Source organism: Alosa pseudoharengus, unplaced genomic scaffold (assembly GCF_046254945.1).
Source record: "Alosa pseudoharengus isolate Yale_2024_CS ecotype anadromous, Long Island Sound unplaced genomic scaffold, YU_APseudo_1.1 YU_APseudo_1.1_scf_1, whole genome shotgun sequence".
Taxonomy (NCBI): domain Eukaryota; kingdom Metazoa; phylum Chordata; class Actinopteri; order Clupeiformes; family Clupeidae; genus Alosa; species Alosa pseudoharengus.
Genome location: NW_027468564.1, coordinates 36,843,160 through 36,848,820, shown reverse-complemented (window position 1 = coordinate 36,848,820; position 5,661 = coordinate 36,843,160). Strand labels below are relative to the sequence as shown.

Sequence of the window (5,661 nt, the reverse complement as noted above, 5' to 3'; positions counted from 1 at the left end):
GCTGGGATTTATTTTCATGCTAGTCGAATGTGACCAGTTTTATTGCAAACCGCTAATTAGCTTTTAACGCTAGCCTTCGGGGCACACGTACAGTAGAAAGAAATCGCTATTTCTATACCACTAAAAAGGCTCAAAATAGCACCACACTTAAACAGTAGCATAATGAGGGTCTCTACATGTAAACCGAAGCATTGAGAACTTTGTAAGTGTACAGGCAGTTTATTAAATAGAAACACATTACCGTTCACGTCTGGTTGTTCACATATACAGGCAGGCGATGTGAACTAAAATCATGTAATTTGCTCAATATAGGCCTATCAGAAATAAGCTCCGATGTAACATAACTTGTATAGTGTACTTACTTAGTGGATGTCCATCTGGTCTCTCTGGTATGGATCGCCGCCTCCAATTTCTTTTCGGGACATGGAAAAAAGTTTCAACTACAGCCCTGTTTATCAATGAGGGGGAATCTTCAGACTCTACAAAACACTGCGTCTCTTGGGGGTCAAGACGCAACAGGTCCCACTCCATGCAACACAGGCACTCCTCTTCGGTGGCTATAGCTTCACAATGTCCGCAGGTAGCCTACAGTTTCTAGAAGTGCGAGGCTGTGTGCAGCATTGACTACAGGTAGCTCTCTCTCTCTCATAGCCCTTTCACGGAGCTCCGCAGCTCTTCGTTGGTAGGCTATATTCCGACGTCCAATAAGGGTTCATCCTCGATGTCTTCAAATTCGTTCAAATAGCCTGCCATCTCTTATGTCTCCTGTTGCGTTCAGTGCTTCTCTTTTGCACAGTCCTTTCTTTCAGCAACAACGTTTCACATGAGATTCACTTCACATCCCAGAGTTTCGTTTTCCCAAGGCGCCTGCCTGTATGTGAACCAGACGTGAACGGTAATGTGTTTCTTTTTAATAAACTGCCTGTACACTTACAAAGTTCTCAATGCTTTGGTTTACATGTAGAGACCCTCATTATGCTACTGTGTAAGTGTGGTGCTATTTTGAGCCTTGTTAGTGGTATAGAAATAGCGATTTCTTTCTACTGTACGTGTGCCCCGAAGGCTAGCGTTAAACACTAATTAGCGGTTTGCAATAAAACTGGTCACATTCGACTAGCATGAAAATAAATCCCAGCGAACGGTCGAACTCGTACAAATGTGTTATTAACCCCCAGGTTCATTTTGCGCCGGAATTGTCCTTTAAGTAAACTATATCCAACATACCCGGTTATCTTGCATGGAAGTCTATGCTGAATATATTTAATTATATGCAGAAATATAATATATTCTTTATATGCAAGAATATATTCTTTATATATAATTATATGCAGAAATATAATATATTCTTTCATTCCCACACTTTTTCTTAGTAGCAGACTATTGACTGTTCGGTGTGTGTGTGTGCTCAAAAAAATAAGGGTAAGGCTATTTGCACCCCTGGTACAATTAGCAGTGTATGCTATTCGTACCCTGGTGAAATAAGAAGTGAATTCTATTCGTACCCCGGTGCACACAGCAATGTGTCCTATTAGTACCCCGTCTGGTACAAATATCAATGTACGCTATTCGTACCCCGGTGCACACAGCAATGTGTTCTATTAGTACCTCGTCTGGTACAAATATCAGTGTATGCTATTTGCACCCCTGTGCATTTAATCTGGCATATTGATCACACAATGTAATAATATTTTTTTTTTTTTTAAAAACAAGCAACATGTTTTTTGTTGTTGTTACATAACAGAGTGTGAATAGCTCAGCTGTGTGATATACACTCTGAATAAGGTATGCTGTTTGCATCAATGTACAGTTAGAAGTGGATGCTATTCGTACCCAGGTGTTTATAGTACTGCATGCTATTTACACCCTGGTGCATGAACTAGCTAATTGTTGCAATCTCCGTTTGAGAACCGATTTCTTGTTCAAATTGCGCGCCTTCTCCCCAGAGACATGCACACTCACTCAGCCAAAACGCATCACACAGGAATCGAACCCCGGTCTCTCCGCCCTCGCCTGTGACCACTGCACTATCTGCTTCGACAAGAAGTTGATGTTGAGTTTATAGACTTGAACGTCATAGTCACGAAATTTCTGTTAGCTAACAAACTGACGGTTGTATGTGTTCACTGAACAAAGATTATGAAAATAAAACACAACTTTTCCATCTCAACTTTAATTTGAACAGATATTAGTCCTGAAACCGTTCAGAATTCTTCACTTTCTGCTGACGAAAAAACGAATGTCGGCCATGTTTTTTGGGCACGCGAGCAACATGTTTTTGTTGTTATGTAACAGGGTGTGAATAGCCCAGTTGTGTGGCCAAGGCTATTCGTACCAGGGGAATAGACACTCCGAAAAAATTAATCTGGGACATTGATTCAGGAGCATGAGTGAGAGTGGTGGTATAGAGTTAGTGTTGTTTTATAGAAAATGAAAGAGGATATTCTAACATATTTATTCTAACCTATTTTAAACCATAACTCTTTATCATTCCTCTTAACAATCCTCCTATGCCTAGAACAAATTAAATGTGCTTTTATATCTCCTAACCACCCTACTCTCCCTCCTAACTGCCCCACTCTCGCTCCTAACTGCCCCACACACCCTCCTAACCACCTCAATCCCACACATAACAATCTACTCCTGACTGCCAGTCTCCTAACCTCTCATGCTTAACTACCCCCACTCTTAACTACTCCACTTCTAACTGCCTTAACTACCCCACCCATCCTAGCACCCTTTAGCCACCACCACCCGTAGCTGACTTCATGATGATAATCTGGAATATCATGTTACACAGCACCATTGTATGCTCTAAATGTCCCTACAGTATGTCTGTAGTTGTAGAACCAGCCAGACAGGAACCTGTGCCATTGAATAACTGTGATGTTTTCTTTTGTAATGTTTTTTTTCTTCTTCTTTAGATGAGGCGATATCTTTTCACCAGACTGGGGTGTTTCCCAAAAGCAGTTGCTAACCTGTTAGCAACTTACTTGATTGGCAATCGGAAATTGCATTGCAACAAACAAAGTAGCTAACTTAGTTAGCAACTATGCTTTTGGGAAACACACCCCTGATTAGTAGATGTGGGGCTGCATGTAGAAGGCAACAACAAAGCAAGTTTTAGTAAACAAAACAAAACAAAAAGTTGTATACAGTTTGCACAGTAATAAACACTGATTGTAGAGCAAAAATACACACACACATGCAGACACACACACACACAAAACCACGCAGGTGGACGCACCCGCGCGCGCGCACACACACACACACACACACACATTTTAATGCTTTTATTTGCAACTTAACACAGTGGATGAGACTTACAAACATTGATGGAAGTATGCTGTTAAGAGTCATTCACACCAAAAATGATAACGATAACTATAACAATAAAAGCGTTCATATTGAACAACGATAAACAAAATCTCTCCTTGTGTCAATGAATGTGACGGCTAATATTTGGGTTCTGATTGGCTATTAGCTTATTATTGTTCTCAAAATCGCTCTGAAAGTGATCCCCAAAGATAATCATTCTTCATGTCAATCTCTCTCTCTCTCTCTCACCAAATGTTGCTTATGTCTATTGAAGATGTGATGTGACCAAACATTTGTCTATGTCTATGCAATATTCAATTTACGATAGATGTGACGAAACATTCAACTGAGGGGCAGCTGTGGCCTACTGTAACCGGAGGGTTGCCGGTTCGAACCCCGACCAATAGGAACGGCTGAAGTGCCCTTGAGCAAGGCACCTAACCCCTCACTGCTCCCTGAGCGCCGCTGTAGCAGGCAACTCATTGCGTCGGGATTAGTGTGTGCTTCACCTCACTGTGAGTTCACTGTGTGCAGAGTGTGTTTCACTAATTCACGGATTGGGATGAATGCAGAGACCAAATTTCCCTCACAGGATAAAAAGAGTATATATATACTAATTACTCACGTTTACTAAACGATTGCCTAGTTTTGCCAAGTTTTAATTACATCTCATTCGGAATCCCATACATGTTTCTGTACCCTGAGGTATTGTTTCATTCTGCTGTTTTGCACGTCAACTTCTTTGTCGTTTCACTGTGCTGTTTACTGAGTAGACTTCCCTGTCGTTTGATTGTGTTGTATCAATCAGATATGTCGTCTTTCATGGCGTTTGATTGACAGGTGGGTCCATGTCGTCTCATTAAATTTGGACATCAGCTTTGGACCTTTAGGCAAGAAAATCATTGTGGATGTGGGTAGAGTAGCCAATGTGACTGGTTCTTGTATTTATTAACCTAATGTGTCGAAGATTAGAATGATATAGGTGCCTATTAGAAGTAGGCAAGCTAGTAAAGAAACTGAACAACAAGTTAGACTGGCTGCTGAATCCTTCAGGTCACAGAACGCCTAATTCATAGATATAATTTACATAATATATCAGGCATTGCAATCAGTGCAAAATTTGTGAATTTCACTTCACAACACTTACACTTTAAATTATTTATGAAAATTACTATAGCCTATTTACTTTTAATTCCAAAAATAATTCTAATAGATTTATGCACCTATACATTATACTTTAACACATAAAATACACAGAGTACCTCTATAACCACCTCTAAATGTAGTGTACTGTATATGTTTCCTTTGTCATTCTTCAGTTGGTTGCACCGTAATGTCCTATGTTTAATTAATGTTTTTGTGCAGCATATTTTTTCAATGCATAACATTGACCAAACCTCAACTTGAACAACATTTCCAATATGGATCAAACTCCCCCCACAAGCAGACCAGGTGGATAAACATAGCACAGTTTACAAAGTAAACAGTAGTCGCTAACAATGAAACGATATCTAAATCGCCTGGAGGATACTAACCTGCAATTACTGACCAGCAATAGGGAGGTATTAATCCACACGATAGCGGCTTCTCCGCCCTGACCTTCCCAACAATCTCAGATTTCCGTTTCTCACTGGGGTTTAAGGATGAGCTTGTGTGTGTGTGTGGTAATATTTAAGTGTGAATTGGTGTGATCTTGTGTGAAAGGAGCCGGTAAGGAGAATAATAGGTTATCTGGTTGCAGGCGCCGCACAGCAGCATCCAGAGGCTGGTCCCGCCCTGCTGAGACTTCCCATTACCCAGGAGGCCTGATCAGACACCAAGTCTTGGAACACACACATACACAGACACAGACACACACACACACACACACACACTCAACTCTCTCTCTCTCTCTCTGTCACCCTCATGCACCTGTTCTACCTGCTCTCACAGGTACCCTTTCACACCCACTCACACATACATTTAACTTTCTTCCCCCCTCTCTCTCGATCTCTCACACACACACACTCTCTCTCTCTCTCTCTCACACACACTCTCTCTATCACTCTCTCTCCCTGACCCTCATTCAGCTGCTCACTCAGACATATACATTACCCCCCCCCCCCATACACAGTATGCACATATAACTCCCCCCCTCTCTCTGTCTGTCTCTCTCTTTCCCCTTCCCTCTCTCTCCCTCCCTCCCCTCCCCCCTCTCTCTCCCTCCCTACCTCCCTCCTCTCTCTCTTCTCTCTCTCTCTCTTAACCCTCTGAACACCCTCCCACCTCATGCTCTGTGTCCCTCCTCCTCCTCCTCCTTCTCCTCTTGCTGTTGTCTCTGCTGATGTGCGTTCTCTGACAGATTAT

At 41.8% G+C, this 5,661-nt stretch overlaps 1 long non-coding RNA gene across 1 annotated transcript; it reads right to left on the bottom strand.

Moving 5' to 3' along the window:
• Nucleotides 1-3,275: 3,275 nt before the first annotated feature.
• Nucleotides 3,276-5,084, bottom strand: LOC143127183 (uncharacterized). Its single transcript, XR_012987532.1, has 2 exons — nt 4,851-5,084; nt 3,276-4,199 (listed from the first exon to the last, which is right to left on the bottom strand). It is a non-coding gene; the product is annotated as an uncharacterized LOC143127183 (long non-coding RNA).
• Between the last annotated feature and the right edge of the window lie 577 nt (nt 5,085-5,661).